At 42.8% G+C, this 17582-nt stretch overlaps 1 long non-coding RNA gene and 1 pseudogene across 1 annotated transcript; both read left to right on the forward strand.

Moving 5' to 3' along the window:
- Positions 1-331: 331 nt before the first annotated feature.
- LOC115801108 (uncharacterized) lies at positions 332-2073 on the forward strand. Its single transcript, XR_004021710.1, has 2 exons — positions 332-1270; positions 1384-2073. It is a non-coding gene; the product is annotated as an uncharacterized LOC115801108 (long non-coding RNA).
- Positions 2074-2374: 301 nt separating this feature from the next.
- LOC115800172 (gap junction alpha-3 protein-like) lies at positions 2375-6424 on the forward strand (annotated as a pseudogene).
- The last annotated feature ends 11158 nt before the right edge of the window (positions 6425-17582 follow it).

Below are 17582 nucleotides of genomic sequence, written 5' to 3' on the forward strand. Positions count from 1 at the left end.
GTTGACCAGGTCCTGTGGCTGCAGAACAATCCCAGATCATCACCCCTCCACCGCTGTGGCTGTCAGTTTGCTATGAGGTGTTTGTGCTGATGTGCTGAGTTTGGTCTCGTCTGTCCAAAGGTCATTGTTCCACAAGTCTGGTGGTTTATTCAGATGCAACTTTGCAGACCTACACTGTGCTGCCATGTTCTCTTTAGAGAGAAGAGGCTTTCTCATGGAAACCCTTCCAAACAAGACATGTTGTTCAGTCTGTTTTTGATTGGGCTGTCATGAACTTTAACACTTAGCATGCTGACTGAGGCCTGTAGAGTCTGAGATGGAGGTCTTTGAATTTGCTGGGACGTCCACTCCTGGGAAGACTGACGGCTGTCCTGAATGTTTTCCTCTTCTTGCTGTTTCCAAGCATTGCTATTGTAATCCTTTTTTTAATCAGGACATCCCAATAATGTTTTTTAGTTGTTGATTGCCCTGATTTTATCATTAAATGTCATATTTCCTTTGTTTTTTTCTGGCACCGGGTTGGATGTAATGTGTGGCTATCACCAGAAGGTGGTGTAAACTCACCTACAACGTGTTTAATGACTGCTTTGATTGAACTAATGGAGGAGTTTGAAGGTCCAGGGTGTTCCACGACTGCATTTCACTCAGTGCCTCTGTGTCTCTGTCACTGCAGGAACAACATGGAGCAAGAAGTCAGAGCTCTCAGGAGGCTGACAAACCTCACAGAAGGAAGGGAGAAAAAAAATACACCTGTTATCAGTGTGGAAAGCATTTTTGCAGTTCACAATATATACAACGTCATCAAGTCGTCCACACTGGAGAGAAACCGTTCGTCTGTGACATCTGTGGAAAGTCTTTTCCTTGGGCTTCAAGCTTAAAATCACACCAGCTTATCCACAGTGGAGAGAAACTGTACACCTGTGATCAGTGTGGCAAAGCTTTTAATGTACGTAGCAACCTACGGAGGCATAAATTTACCCACTCTGGAAGTAAGGCATGCAACTGTGACTATTGTGGAAAGACTTTCAGCCACACGTGGAGCAGAAATATACACCTACGCATTCACACTGGACAGGGTGTATACTCCTGTGATCAGTGTGGCAAAATGTTTGCAGCACAATCACGTTTAAAATCCCACAAGTTTACCCACAGTGAGGAGAGACGTTATCAATGTGACCTGTATGATAAGGCTTTTAAAGCTCCACATTACCTGAAAGCACACCAACAGATCCACAGCAGAAAGAGACTCTACAAGTGCAGTTACTGCGAGGTATGTATTTTTACTTTGATCTTGTTATTTTAGCCTGACTGACACTTGGAGTGGGTGTAAAACTGATTTGGTGTCAGTTTTTAAGAGTTAAATTGATTTGTGTCTTTGTTTAGAAGCAGAGCCACACAGATGGATCCAGTTCTCAAACCTGTCGTCGCTGTGGTGGTGGGAAACCGTTTCGCTGTGACTATTGTGGGAAAATCTTCAGTCAACAAAGGAACCTGAAAATACATCAACGCAGACACACTGGAAACAAACTGAAATACTGCAAAGACTGTGGGAAAAGCTTCCCCACAACAGATGCATTACAACGCCATGAACTCATCCACAGTGGGGTTAAAAACCACGTCTGTGACCAGTGTGGGTCATCCTTCACCATTGCAGGTAATCTTAAAAAACATAAACGCAGCCACACAGGAGAGAAACTATACAAGTGCAGACACTGTGAGAAAAGCTTCTCATATTCCAGTAGTTGTAACCGTCACGAAAGCTTGCACACACATTGAAGGGAACTACAGATGTGACCAGTGTGACAAGAGCTGCAAAGAAAGTGGGGTTCCATACCACTTCAATAATTCAGAGTTGTTACAGTTTTTTTACTTTTGATTGTTCTGAATTGTATTTTATTGAATTTTTTTTCTTACTGTATTTAAGTTCAGTTTATTTCTGTAAGCTTGAAGTTTGTGTTACCTTTTGTTTCATGTATTGTGATCCACATGCTCTCATGCTGTTTTCTTTCTGTTGAATTTGTTTGTTTTTTTCAAATCCTGTAAAAAGTTCAATAAAAAATTCCACTTCCTGTATTTCAGACTAAAGACTGGAGTGATGCATGGGATTAGCTTAAATGGAGACTATCCATAGGTGTGAATGTGAAAAGAGTCTTTGTGTGTCTCTGCGTCAGCCCTGCGACAGGCTGGCGACCTGTCCACGTTCACCCTGCCTCTCACCCTGTGACAGCTGGATAGGCTCCAATCCGACTGCAGTCTGTAAGAGCATTTAAAGCAGCAACGGTTTCCTGAGTCATCTCACCTTTGTCATTGTTGCTGATCCAACTGAAGGCAGCAGCAAGAAGGCAGCTGGTGGTTTTCCATCAGGACAGGAGACATGAAGGTGCAGGATGAGGAGAGAAAGAGCAGTAGAAAGATGGAGCAGAGCTCATTGTGGATGAAGTCAAAGTAGCAGAGGACACTTTCAACAACTGTGAGTATGGAAAGACATAAGAGGCTCCTGTCAAAGGGCTGATCTCTTATTAGAAACATCTTTACAGTGATTCCATCAGCAGAGCTCAAACTATTGTGCTGATCAACAGCAGCATTACATTTGGTTAGTTTGGGCTCTGGAACTTCAGCTGCTCTCCAAATGGATGAAAGACAAAGAATTCTGTTGGAGAATTCTTCCTGTAAGAAATGAAAATGATTCCATGTGTGAAACTGATAAAAAGCTGCAGAGTTTGAACAGCTGGCTTTGACACTGCCTTTAAAGAAAAGTGCAAACTTGGTTTGATCAGCTTGGAAAGAGAAACTGGGAGGATCCAGACACTACTGTGACACATTTATTGTTCCTGAATCAGCTCCATAGTTTAGCTAACATGACATTAGCTAACACAATGTAGCGCTGGAACACAGGAGGTATTATTGCTGCTAATGGGCCTCTGTACACACATGGAGATATTGGAACTATGAAGCATTTCTATTCTTTTACGTTTAGGATTCATTTGGTGTCACTCAACAAAAACCAGGTTTCTAATTCATAACGAGCTTCTGAGCTGTTGCCAAGAGGCAGCTGGCAGGACTGAATGATGCCCTGCGTCTGTGCTGAAGTACAGATTTTCATTTTCACAGCGCTATATCAAAATGTTTCACTGAGTTTCCATGGAATCCTCTGTAAAGCCACTCAGGTCCTACATGCAAGACACGAAACAGAAACCTTCCCACTCAGCAAGCACATAATGCAATGCAGGAAGTTCAAAGTTCAATGCAACTTAGTTGCTTGCAACAACAGTTTAATTGTAGGGTGTGACACAGGGTAACTCTCATGACATTTAACTGCATTTTACTAAACTGAATGAAACTACAGTGTGCATGCCTTTCACTCGAGGCTGTGGCATTTGTTATTAGGTTTCTCTCTCGTGCATTTGACGCTTATGTCAAAGAGAGGCTATTTTTGAGGTAACTGAACTAAAACCTACAGTAAAACTACCTGTGGATCCCATCGATCCTTGAAGAACAAAAGCCAAACAAATCAAACCCATGTCAAATTTTTAGTGAGGATTCTCATTCTCATTATTTTCTTATTTTACCGACTTAATGCATGCATATGTAGATTGCAGTATAAGTTCACTTACATGAATATACAAGCTTCTTACTGTAACTTTTCTGAGATGCACAAATGCTGGACTTTCCCTGTGGTCAGCGTATGTTTCAAGCCCTAAATTGGTGCCAGTGCTGAGAGGAGGAGATTGCAGTATACGCAGCAGCTTCTCACCTCCCTCCAGAGACTGAAGGAGACTCTGATGTCTAATGAGTGGTACGTTAAGTGCTGCTGCGACAGCCACAGTGTCTAGGACCTCACAGAGTTCAATTACACCTTGCTGTCTTCTCTGAACGGCTTCTCGTGCATGTTTTTTGCTTTTATAAATGCATACGTTTACACTCGAACACAAACACATGCTTAGTCCTGCTTCACAATTCAGATGTAATTAGGGTGTGATCATGTTGGAAATGTATATTCTTTACAATATGATACATGTCAAGTGGAATTGAGGTTAAGCCACAGGGTATTTTTGCCTGAAAGTGCACATCACGATTACAAGACCAAAGGTCAGCAGGTCCAGAGAAGAGTGCCCTCTTCATCTCTACATTTTTTAGAGGTGATCTTCACAGTTTGCACAGCACTCTTTTGATCATGCAACCCCACTGTAACAATTCCAATGTGAACAACAACAATTCAAAGGAAGAATTTCTGGAGAAAACATTATTGTTCTTCCAGCATTGTGTATATAATATTGGCCTTACAGTGTAAATCAAACTTGTTTTAGTTTCACCTTCAGTTTGTAAGTTAACTTAAGAGTCCCAGTTTGGATTCCTGTTTATACTCTGAGGTTTATGAGAAGACAAATGACTGCATTTTCATTCCTTTCAAGTGAACTAAAGTAAATCTATGATACATTCAGGCCCATGAATAATGGACCGAAGTCACGACAAACCTCATAATAATCAAAAGGTGCAACAGACAGTGAGTTAATTTCAAGTCACACAATCTCAACACAAAACTTGTCATCAATAGTATCAGTATCATGAGATGCAAACACAATAATTGTATTCGCTTTCTCACATTCTTTTTTTTTTTAATCTGTGTCAACAGCTGCTCATAGAAAGGGCCAAAGCTTTTAAGGAACAGTTCAACATGCTATATTTGTCATGGCCGGGGAGGAAACAGGCGAGGAAGGGCAACCACGCAGGACACCAGAGGTAAACATCACTTAAAAGGGTATTTATTTACATAGGGAAAAACAAATACAAAAACCTTGGAAGGGAGACGAAGGGAGACGACGGGCAGACACAGGGAGCACAGGAACACACGGGCACACAACGTCAACGACGCAACAAAGAACACATGGAAACTGAGGGCTTAAATACACAATGGATAATCAGGGGAAGAGGAAACAGCAGGGAACAACAGGTGAGGCAAATGAAACTAATTACACAGGGGAAGCAAAGCTAAACACAAAGCACAAGGAAATCACATTGGAAAAATAAAACAGGAAGTGATAAACCAAGGAACACGCAGACAAGTCACAACACTGGGAACATGACAAACATACAGGGAGGACAAACTCAGGAAATAAACTATTAACACAAAACGCTGGGCAAACGCTAGCATTTGTGATATATTTTGTATATTTGTCACATATTTTTGTGTGTGTTTTTTATATACATACTGGTTTCACAGCAGTTTTCTTATTTTCTTGTTTAAGTTTTATAGGGAAAGGCCCTGATCTGTGGCAGCCGCTACATTTTCATAACGCTCTGTGTTTGATGACAATAAAAGCTTTCTATTCTATTTCTATGACAATTACTTTCACATTAGAGAATCTTCTTGAAAAGGGCCTGTCGAAAGTTTATGGTCATTTGATGAATTCTGTGAGAAGAAGGGGCTTAACAGACAGAATATAAGTTTTTTTTGGTTCACTTCCCAATCACCACTCCAGTACAGTAGGTGCCGGTAACGGCACCTCTAAGCTGGTTTGCCCACCGGCAGTAAAACCACAAGAAGAAGAAGAAGAAGGAAGCAGCTGAGGCCCCTGTACCAGTGTGCACATTGGCCCTGCCCCCACACCACTGACTGCTTCATATCGAGGCCCACTGAAAAGACTATTTTTATTATATTTATGCTTGTGGTGCTTGCGTGTCTCTTTTGCTAAATTTGTTAGAGATCTTTCACCTTGGATGGAAGAAAGTTAAACAGGGCATGACCAATGAGTTTGTCTCTGACCATGAGTCGCTGCGTCGTGTCAACATTGCAGAGCCTGACTGTTTGGCCTCGGCCTCCAGAACTGCCCCATCCAGCCTCAGCTACCCTCCGAACTACATAGATGTGATGGCAGGCAGCAGGGCATTCCTGCTGCCCGTGGGGCCAGCCGCCGTGCCCTCAGCCGCAGAGCTCATGATGAACAACCTCCAGCAGGAAGAGTCCCTCCAGTCCTCCCCCTCTTCCCTTTACTACATCAGCATCAGCAACAACCACAGGCTGGCCACTCAGCAGAACTGGGCCAACCTGGCCACCGAGCAGCAGACTCGGGAGATGAAGGCCACCTCCCCTTCCCCATCCTCTTCTTCTGCCACCAACAACAACAATGAGCAGCAGCAGCAGAGCGTCAGTGCCGCTCTGCTCCTTCCCACCAGCAACACCACCAGTAACACCAACATTACCAACACAACTGCCAATGCTGCCTCCAGTGGCAGCAGCCCTGGCAACGCCTCCAACGCTGGCAGCTGGGATGGGGGAAAGAGCGAGCAGGAGGAAGGGCACGTCACCACCGCCACAGCGAAAATGCACAAACGTCTTGTAACGGTCAGCACAGACCCTCGGCAGCTCATTCAGGTCAGCAAGAGCAGCAGCATCAGGGCCAGGCCGAGCGATCTGGCTATCTAAATCCATTCAGCTCTTTCGTGTCCCTAAAACCCTTCTTGAATAACACCCCACTTTCCTCACCCCAAGCACAATCACAATCACAAATGTGTAATAAGCAGGAAAAACACAAATAAAAAAAACACAAAGCAAAACACGGCAAAGAAACGAGACACAGGAAAGCAGAAAGTCTAGAAAATGTTCAGGGCAAATGTGAAATGACTGAACCAGTAGCTGTCATTGATTTAGTGCAGTCAGTGAGTTGCAGTATAGTTCAGAATCAGAATCAGAATCAGAAGGTTTTATTGCCATATGGGTGAACAGGTTCACAGCATTAGGAAATTGCTGCGGTACTTAGGAAAGTTGAGGCAAGGTTTGCTTTTTCTTGATCAATAGTCTATATTTATGCACAAAATATGTGCACTTCTACAAAGTCAGGAGGCTCTGGTAACAGCAGTGGATGGAGTGAAGGACTATTCATTTTACATAAAAAATGGACACATCCCATAGGGGATCCTATGGTGTTTCTCTAATTTTTTTTTTGTTTTGGTGGAGCCACAAGGACTAACTATCCCAAATGTAAGTGATCACTGAAGAGCAGTGACTGAGTATTTTGGATTTTATCTGGAGGCAACTGAGACAGCTGACACTGAAGCACAGATCACCGAATGTGTAGCCCAGCAACTTGCTCACATATCTTGGTCCACATTTTTATCTGTTTTCATTGTCAACTTTGCTGCACAAACATCCACGATGTGTTCCACCACGTGTCAAGAGACCTGGAAGGTCTCAGCCTCGAGTGCTTCTGTTTTATTGTGTTTATCTTGATTCTTAGAGACCTTTAGAAAACCAAACCTTTAATCTGAACTATCATTAGCCGCAGTCCTCTGTTCCTGTTATGTCTCTGTGCTGTTTGGTTTGTCCACAGCCCAGGCACTCACTTTCAAAAAAGCTTTTTAAATTTACATCAACAATAATCTGCTGTACTTCCTGTGAGCTCAGGCAGCAGCTCTGTGTGAAAAGTTAACAATCGGCATTGGAAATATTGCACTTGTAGAGCACAGCAACACGGCTGATTACTAATATGTCTGTAGGAGCGGTACTTTCCCATGAGTTATTGTGGAGGTTAATACGAGCAGTGCAAGAAGTGTTGTCTTCCCATTTTTCAGGGTGGTGCAGGGTTACAGTATAGTTTGAGAGTATTCGTGCCCATATGAGTACGATATTCTATACTTTAACTTACTTAATTTGCTTAAATCACATTCAGTGCTAACAGGGACACAAAGAAGAGATTATACAGAATACAAAGATTAATGCTGCCCTTCCAAATCCATGTTTCTCATTCAAAATGTTTTCTACATTTACATTTTGCTAGTTGGCAAAGATTTGCACATTTAGAAACAAACTTACTCTTCTACAGTGCTCATATTGGTAGTGATGGGGGGACAGGGAGAGAAAAAGAGGCCAGTCTATAAAATGTCTTAAACCAAATGCAGTGACTTATCACAGCAAAGGCAGTTTAAAAAAAAAAAATCATTCATCTCCAGCTCAGATGAGGATGAGGATGATTTTGAAAATTAAACACACATAAAAATATACAGTATCTGGAGAAAGACAAACAGCTGGGGTATTTTCCTGTCTGTTTACTCAGTATGTTCTCAGAGAGCTGTCGGTACTCTGGTTAGACGTCACGTCAGACGACTCCAACGCTGAGAGAGTGTTAGCTGGGTAGCTGGCCCTTCCCTAACCCTGCATACAAAGCCCTGACAGGATGTTGTGTTCAAAGCCTGTGATCCCTGTGACTCTTCGAACCCTCTCCTCTTATGCTTCTGGCTCGTCAGGGAGTAGGAACCATCTCACAATGCTCACAGCAGCAGCCTGTTTTCAATGCTGTCTTAAATGTTATTAAATACATTTTTTGTACCATTTAAAAAAGAAACTTCTTTATCCATTAAAAAAAAAAAATAGGAAATTTTGTCTTGTAATTCATTCAAAAATTATTTTATCTAGAGTCTCACTTAGCAGGGCGAGGTCTGGATGTAGCCTGGTATCACCACAATGCTATGCTGGGTAACATTTTTTGTCTGGGTCTGTGTGAACAAATGAGGTGTAATGATGTGTGAAGGGTTGTTTCTTATTTTAATTATACTTTCTTGGTTTTACAGTGGTATGCAAAAGTTTGGGTACCCCTGATAATTTTCACAATTTTCCTTTATAAATCATTGGTTGTTCAGATCAGCAGTGTGATTTAAATATATAGCAGATGAACACAGTGATATTTGAGAAGTGAAATGAAGTTTATATGATTTACAGAAAGCGTGCAATAATTATTTAAACAGAATTAAGCAGGTGCATAAGTTTGGGCACCCTTGTTTTATTGATTTGAATACCTTTAGCACTAATTATTGGAACACAAAATTTGTTCTGTAAGCTCATTGACCTTTGGCCTACACACACAGGTGAATCCAATTATGAGAAAGGGTTAAGGTGGCCAATTGTCACGTCTGTCACATGACGGAATATGATCCGAATGCTCTGCTGTACCAAACATATTTGCTTTTCCAAGAATAGCTCTATAAGTTTTCCAATAGGCTACTCTTGTTAATGTTTGTATTTTAATTTTATTTATTTATACCAGACCTGACAGGTAAAGGAAAGGGTAGGAAAAAAAGAGTGAGGAAGAGAAAGATGAAGAAAAAAAACAAAACAAAGGGGAGAAAAGAATAATCAAAGAATGATATACACACATACATACACGCATCCACATATCTATACACATGCACATACACACATACACACACAATCCTGCTGTTGCTTGAAAATAATGTGTGTATGTGCCTCTGTCATGGAACGTACTCCGCAACCATGTCCCACAGGTGCCAAGGCTCAGCAAGCCACAGACCCAGGCCCTGTTGTCCCCACACACACACACACACACACACACGCAAGAGAGAAGAGTGGAACCACTTCATGTTCATTCATGATATTTCATAAACAGTGAAATAAGTATGGGAGGAATGCTTGTGTACAACTAGATGAAATTGTGTGCATCCAGTGAACAGGAAGATTTTATTTATTTTGTTTTCTTAAATGAACAAATAAGACAAACTGTTTTTAACCAGCCGTGTGCAGAGCTGGAATACTTTCTCCTTAAAACAGTTTCTGCCATTTTTCTAAAATTTCAATTTAAAAAAAGAATTGAATTTCAGGCATTATCAATTACCTCCTTAATACAAGTTTAACACATCACTCTAGCTGAGCTCAACACACATCTTTAGAGTGGTCCTTTTTGAATTATTTTGAAAATATCTTGCTGTTAAGAGTCAGTTTAGCGCTGGATTGTTTTATAACGATTCCCCCTGGGGCCCATGATTCTCATGTGATTATAAACAGGCCAACCTGGGGTTTAGTGAAGAGGGCTAAGCACAGTGAGGGGGTCCAAAGAATTTCATGTCCAGGGACCATTAGATGCAGAGAGATGTTACATGCATTACGGGCTCTGTTAAACGCTGTTCATTTGAGAATTAAACTGACCAGAGCAAACAATGCCTTTTTTTTCATGGAGCCTGCATATGTGTTATTGTTTGCAGGCTCTTTGTCTATGAAAACGATAACTGCTTCCTGTGGTGTGTAACTTGGTCATACACCTGCTTTGTTAAAAGCTAACAGCTTGAATCCCTTGTCGTGTATTAATGTAAAAACCTATTCCATCCCGAGAAACTTTCACAATTGCAGTGGTAGCTCTAAGGATCTTTTTTCCATGAGTCCATTTTTTCTCAGTGGACTTGTGTGTAAAAACCTATTTTCACGAGTCCAAACTGTCTTTTAGGTTCTACTTTCATTGAAATTCTTCTGTTGTGTTTGCTTAGAATTTTGATTCTTAGGTCATTATAAGTCTGTAAGTCCTGTTATTTGTTATTTATACTGCATTCCTGTTTCTCTTTGTACTTCTTGTCTTCCTGTGTCTCCATGCTCCAGCATCTGTTTTGTGCCTCTGTGTCATCCTTTGGTCTCCTGTGTTTTATTCACAGTGTTGTGACAAGTCTGTGTCTCTGTTCCCATGCTTGCTTATTTCCTGTTTTACTTTGTCAGTCAGCTTTGATCCAAGATGGCGCCGCGAATGGATGCCCTGGTACTTCGGTGCGCTCTGTTTTGTTTGTTTTTGTGCGTTATTTCTGTGTCTGGACACTCTTCTGGGTATTCTTACACCAGAGAAGAGCTTTTCAACATTAGGTCCACAACACCTTCGGATTTATTTCCTGTTTTTGTCGCATCTGCGGCGGATTTATTACACACTCTGGCCCAGAAAGTGAGACGCCGAAAGAGAGGGAAGCGCGCTGGCGTGCTTGTGAGGCTAAGGAGACGGGGATTACGCACAGCCTTACCTGGGATTTTCCTCTCCAACGTGCGTTCACTTAGGAACAAAATGGACGAACTGACACTGATGAGGAGCATGAATAGAGACTTTTCCAAATCCTGTGTGTTATGCTTCACGGAGTCATGGCTGTGTGAGGAGATACCGGACTGCGCGCTCCAGTTGGAGGGATTTCATCTCCTCCGCGCAGACCGGCAAGCTGCGCTTTCCGGCAAGGCTACAGGTGGAGGAGTCTGCTTCTACATCAACAGTGGCTGGTGTACGGATGTGACAGTGATTGCTAAGCACTGCTCTCCCTCACTGGAATATCTTTTCATTCACTGTAAACCATTCTACTCTCCGCGGGAGTTCGCTTCATTCATACTGGCTGCTGTTTACATCCCGCCGGACGCGGACGTGCACGAGGCCCAGTGCGCGCTCACAGAGCAGATTCTGTGCATGGAGCGGACATACCCGGACTCTCTTATCATCGTACTTGGGGACTTTAATAAAGCCAGCCTGAGACAGGAACTTCCCAAATATAAACAATATATCACATGTCCGACCAGAGAGGAGAAGACATTAGACCACTGCTACAGCACGATAAGCGGGGCTTATCACGCAGTGCCCCGCGCTGCACTCGGCCTCTCTGACCACGACATGATCCACCTGATCCCCGCGTACAGACAGAGGCTGAAGCTCTCAAAACCTGTGGTGAGGACAACAAAGCAGTGGACCCGTGAGGCTGTGGAGGAGCTCCGCACATGCTTCGAAACTACAGACTGGGACTCAATGAGGGCTGCCTGTGACAGTCTGGATGACTACACGGACACTGTAACCTCGTATATCCACTTCTGCGAGGACAGCATTGTGCCATCACGCACCAGGGTGAGTTATAACAGTGACAAACCCTGGTTTACTCCCAAACTGAAGCAGCTGTGGATAGAGAAGAGGGAGGCTTTTAAAAGTGGGGACAAAGACTGCTACAAAGAGGCCAAGTACAGGTTTAGCAAGGAAGTGGTCACTGCTAGATCACATCACTCTGAGAATATACAGCAGCAGATCTCAGAGAACGACGCGGCCTCTGTATGGAAAAGCTTTAGGCAGATTACCAACTACAAGCCTAAAACCCCCCACTCCACAGACGACCTACAAACTGCAAATAGACTGAACGAGTTCTATTGTCGTTTTGATGGTCAGTTCAGCAGCCTTCACACCTCCACCAGTCCCAACTACAATACAGCCAACACAAATATTCACCCCCCAACCTCCCCCACTCCCCACACCTCAGAGAAGCCCACATCATCAAGGACTCCCACCCCAGAGTCCCCCTCACCCCCACCCCCACAGTCTTTTGTATTCAGGAGGACCAGGTGCTAAAGCAGTTCAGGAGTGTCAAAGCTCGCAAATCTCCAGGTCCAGATGGTGTCTCACCTGCCACACTGAGACACTGTGCTAACGAGCTTGCCCCATTGTTCACGAACATCTTCAACTCCTCACTGGAGGCTTGCCACGTGCCTGTCTGCTTTAAAACCGCTACCATTGTTCCTGTCCCCAAGAAGCCAAGGATCACTGGACTAAATGACTACAGACCTGTGGCACTGACTTCTGTGGTCATGAAGTCATTTGAGCGTCTGGTGCTGTCCCACCTCAAGTCCCTCACAGCCCCCCTTCTGGACCCCTGCAGTTTGCCTACAGAGCCAACAGGTCTGTGGACGACGCCATCAACCTGACTCTGCACTTCATCCTACAGCATCTGGACTCCCAGGGAACCTACGCCAGGATCCTGTTTGTGGACTTCAGCTCTGCCTTCAACACCATCATCCCTGATCTCCTCCAAGACCAGCTGTCCCAGATGAACGTGCCAGATCCCATCTGCAGGTGGATCATTGACTTCCTGATGAACAGGAAGCAGCACGTGAGGCTGGGGAAGAATGTCTCGGACTCCCGGACCATCAGCACTGGCACTCCTCAGGGCTGTGTCCTCTCTCCTCTGCTCTTCTCCCTGTATACCAACTGCTGCACCTCTGACCACCAGTCTGTCAAGCTTATTAAGTTTGCAGACGACATGACTCTCATCGGACTCATCTCAGACGGGGACGAGTCGGCCTACAGGATGGAGGTCAAACGTCTGGTGTCCTGGTGCAGCCACAATAACCTGGTACTGAACGCCCAGAAGACAGTGGAGATTATAGTGGACTTTAGGAAGCACACAGCCCCTCTACCCTCCATCATCCTGACTGACACCCCCATCACCACAGTGGACTCTTTTCGCTTCCTGGGAACTACCATCACCCAGGACCTCAAGTGGGAGCCCACCATCACCTCTGTCATCAAAAAGGCCCAGCAGAGGATGTACTTCCTGCGGCAGTTGAAGAAATTCAACTTGCCAGCAAGGACCATGGTGCAGTTCTATACTGCCATCATTGAGTCCATCCTCACCTCCTCCATCACTGTGTGGTACGCTGGAGCCACCACTAGGGACAAACAGAGACTACAGCGCGTTGTGCACTCTGCTGAGAAGGTGATTGGCTGTAACCTCCCATCTCTCCAGGACCTGTACACCTCCAGGACACTGGGGCGTGCAGGTCGGATCACAGCCGACCACTCTCACCCTGGGCACAGACTTTTTGACCCTCTCCCCTCAGGCAGGAGGCTACGGTCCATACCGACCAGAACCTCCCGCCATAAGAACAGTTTCTTCCCCTCTGCTGTTGGACTCATGAACAATTACCCTAAGACTGTTACCACCACCCTCCACAAACGCTGATGACCCTATGTCTATGCACCTGTCTGTTTGCACTGATGTACATATTAGTGGAATATTAGTCTCTGCACTGTATATTTTGTAAGCTCTAATATCTCTGTATATTTGCAATTTGTATACTTGTATATTGTCTTATAGTTTTTATACTTATTTGTTTTTTGTTTTTTGTTTTTTTGTTTTTTTGTTTTTTTTTTTTTTCTGTAAGCACGAAGTACCGCAGCAATTTCCTAATGCTGTGAACCTGTTCACCCATATGGCAATAAAAACCTTCTGATTCTGATTCTGATTCTGATTTGTCTCTTGTGCTCTGTGTTTAGTTTTACTTATTGGTCTTGTCTATTGTGATTACCTGCACCTGTGCTCCACACCTGTTCCCTTGCTATCCCCTGTGTATATATTGTCTGTGTTTTTCCCTGGTCCCTTGTCGTGTTGTCCTTGATGTTAGCTCACTGCTTGCTTCCCTGCTCCTTAGTTTTTGTTGTTTAGTTCTGGCAACCAACCAGCTCCAGTATAGCTGCAATTGTAATTTACTGTCATTTCACAATAAACTACATTTAAGTTCAGTTTTGCTCTGCGAGTCTGCAATTTGCGGTCCAATCCTGCATGCCACACACGTAGCCATGACACAAACTAAAGTATATGAGTCCAAACTTTCCAAGGCAAACTGATGCCAAATCCATAACCAGAGAATTGCCATGTAGTAGTCATATGCAAAGCTCTGCTGTTTATATTGGAGATTTTCTGGCTATGTCCAAGGTAAACTTGATTGGCTGAAATCTGAAATGAACCGCTGGTTGCCATTTTTTCTACCATAGTCAAATCCAATACGGACACAGCCTCACATCCTGATACTATGGTTACATAGTACTTCCTGCATTTGAGGTTTGGGTTTTTCCACAGAGAAGAAGCTAAGTGCACTGGGCAATACACTACATGGTAAATGACTGCCGATGTCAGCTGACAGACAAATTGTCTTCGAAGGTGGATGTTTTCCGGTATTAGTCTAGGCAAAATTCATGCTTCAAGAATGGTGGAGATTTTTTGTGATTTTGGAAGGTTGAAAAACATGTCTACCAAACGTCGACTTAGAATTTATTGGATGTTTTCTGGGGTAATGTTCTAGTTCCAAAATGTGTGCATTTTAGTGCTATGACCTACAAAGCATTTCAATTAATAGCAGCAATTAATTAATTTTTCAGAGAATTTTATAGTGCATACCCAGCCACGGGGAGATTTTTTTTCTCGACGGGAAGAAATTTAAAAGGCGTATCTCAGCACATTGATTGAGATGATTTTCAACAGGGCTAACTTGTTCATGTCTTTAATTTATCCTGCTCAGAAGACACTTGGCCTTGTCACTGATGACAAAATTTAAGACTGGAAATGCATTTCAGAACACCTCTTCAGCACACAACAGCCTCATTGTCTATGCCTATATTGACTCTATATTGAAAATAAACTAAAAATGCCAAGTCTTTGTTTATTGCCAAGAAGGTTTATGTTTGTTATTGTTTGTTTTTTAAATGAACAATCATCTGTTGGAAAATCCTACGTGTGGATTAGTGGGAGATGCAGTTTGTGGAAGTTGGGCATCAGACAACCTTCCTTTACTGGAGAGGTCATTCAGATGGCCTGCCTAATTAATCACTGATACCGTCATTTGGCAGGGACCCATTGACTGGCATTAACACTGGATAAAGATGGAGGCACTATTGTTTTTCACTCTTTTGGATTTCTCCTGATTATGTATTTTATCTGAAAAACATCTTGAAATTTCTGGAAAATCACTTGAAAATAATTGCTTACCATGAAAGACAGCTTTAGCACCCAGTCAACAGTGTGTGGCCGGCACTCTATTTGGCCCATAGGGGTTGTGGGCTGAGTGGAATGAAATTTCACGTGCTGTGTTTTCAGTGTATAAAAATCATCCAGATGACCAAAAGTAGCTTTAAAGGAAAATGTTAATTTATTGGAAATATCTTATTTTATCAAAAATTTAACTAGTGAGGTGATAGAGAGCTTATCTTTCTCTTCTTCCTGTTTTCAAAACAGTGGTCTCCTGTTGATTATGTTTGCTATAATGTGCCCCTGATAGAAATTTCATTAAATCCAGGATAGGTGGCTAGATATAGTTTTAGATATAGATATATATGTTCGGGTACTTCAACACCCACTGGGGTTGAAGGATCTGGGATTCTCAACCAACTGGGTTTTAGAACTGAAGAAGCCTTTCAGATGAGAGGTGAAATGTCTTAAAGAAACTTCAAAGAAGTCCAGTCACATTTTTCAAGCTCCGTAGCAGCTAAGATGAGCTGGCATATAGTTCAATACATGAGCGGGGCCCAGAAAGGACTTGGGAGTAATACAAGAGGTGCAAAACCCCAGCTACTGTAGATAGAGCAGTCACTCAAGACTGTAGGATGAGACTGACCAGCCTGTGCACTGCCTGGATTGATTACAAGAAAGCCTATGACTTGATGCCAAACACATGGATTGTGGCATGCTTAGAACTATTCAAGATCAACAGGTACCTACGAGACTTCATCAGGAACTCAGTGGAGAACAACACTACAGGCCAAATTCAAGCCAAAGTCACCATGAAGTGTCCCCACATGCTGTTCAAGACTGGCTAGGGATTGGCGCAAACATCAGCCACCTCCTCTACATGGATGACATCACGTTGTATGCCAGGAGTGAATGAGACATTGATTCAATTCATATGGTAACCAAGAAAGGGAAGGTCCCAACAAGGACAAACCCTGGATGTGTGCTGAAGTGCGTGCACTGCTGAGAACCAAAAACACAGCATTTATGTCAGGAGATGCAGCACCATACAGACTGTCTAGGATGAAATAATGTAGGTGGAGCAATTGGCATTGTGGAGCAGGTCCCACAACCTTTTAGAAAAAACAAAGCAGATAGTGATGGGTTTCAGAAAACCCGGGAGACAGACCTATGGTCCTCTGACCATCAATAAGGCTGCTGTGGAGAAGGCCAGCATTGTCAACTGTCATTGTGTTTCTCTGAGTCCACCTGGCAGAAGACTTAAATACTGCAATACTGCAGCCATCGTCAAGAAGGTCCAACAGCGGCTCCACCCGCTTAGGAAGGCAGGTCTTCCCACCGTCCACTTGATCACCTTCTACAGAGGCACCGAGAGTATTATGACCTACATTTCTTGAATTGAATTGAATTGAATTGACTCTCAATTGCACAGTACTTCAACTCTCCCTACTCAGTGTGAATGCCACTGACTGCTGGCCTTATTGCTGCTTTTATATCTTAGTATGTTTATATTGTAGTTATATTGTGTTTAACTTTAAAGCTTTAGAGAACAGATTACAATGTCTGAATGGTTCAGACACATTTATGTGGGATTTGGTTAATAGGTTGGCATGCATGCACCAATTAGGATTCCAAATAAAGATGGCAAGATATTTTTTGTAAAGCACCTCTGTGTACTGCACACAAAAATGTATTTGTTTTTCACAAATCTACTGTGTTCCTGATACAGTGAATTCATTTGTGAGACTGTATATATATCTTTTCACAGCAGGCTGGTACATTTTATATATACTTTGAATACTTACATAAATACCCTAAATCAAATTGCCCTGGAATTCACATTTATATTGAAATGGAAAAGTCCAAAGAGAGTACAGCATACGGACTTTAACAGAAATTGCTTTATTGTCTCCCACAGGAGAAAATGAGCATGGGCTACCAAACTGCTGCATCAAAAAAATAACAATTTACACTTACATCCATAAGTTATTTTCAAAATTACGAAAAAATCAAACTTGATTCAGTAGCAAGCAATGGCACAATTAAAAAGTAGAAAGACTGTTGAATGGATACATGCACATGTAAAATTTTGCACTAGAAAATTTGTTTTGAGGATCAAGTGTGTCTAGTGTAGTTTGAAAACAATGTACACAAAACATAAGGCCACTACCTGTAATGGCCAATAAACTCTATTCTGACATAATCGAAGAAAAGAGCTCCTCATGGAAATAAGGTAGAAACCTGAATACATTCAAGACATTATAAAACCAGACTCA

This window comes from Archocentrus centrarchus, chromosome 21 (genome assembly GCF_007364275.1).
Source record: "Archocentrus centrarchus isolate MPI-CPG fArcCen1 chromosome 21, fArcCen1, whole genome shotgun sequence".
NCBI classification, from domain to species: Eukaryota; Metazoa; Chordata; class Actinopteri; order Cichliformes; family Cichlidae; genus Archocentrus; species Archocentrus centrarchus.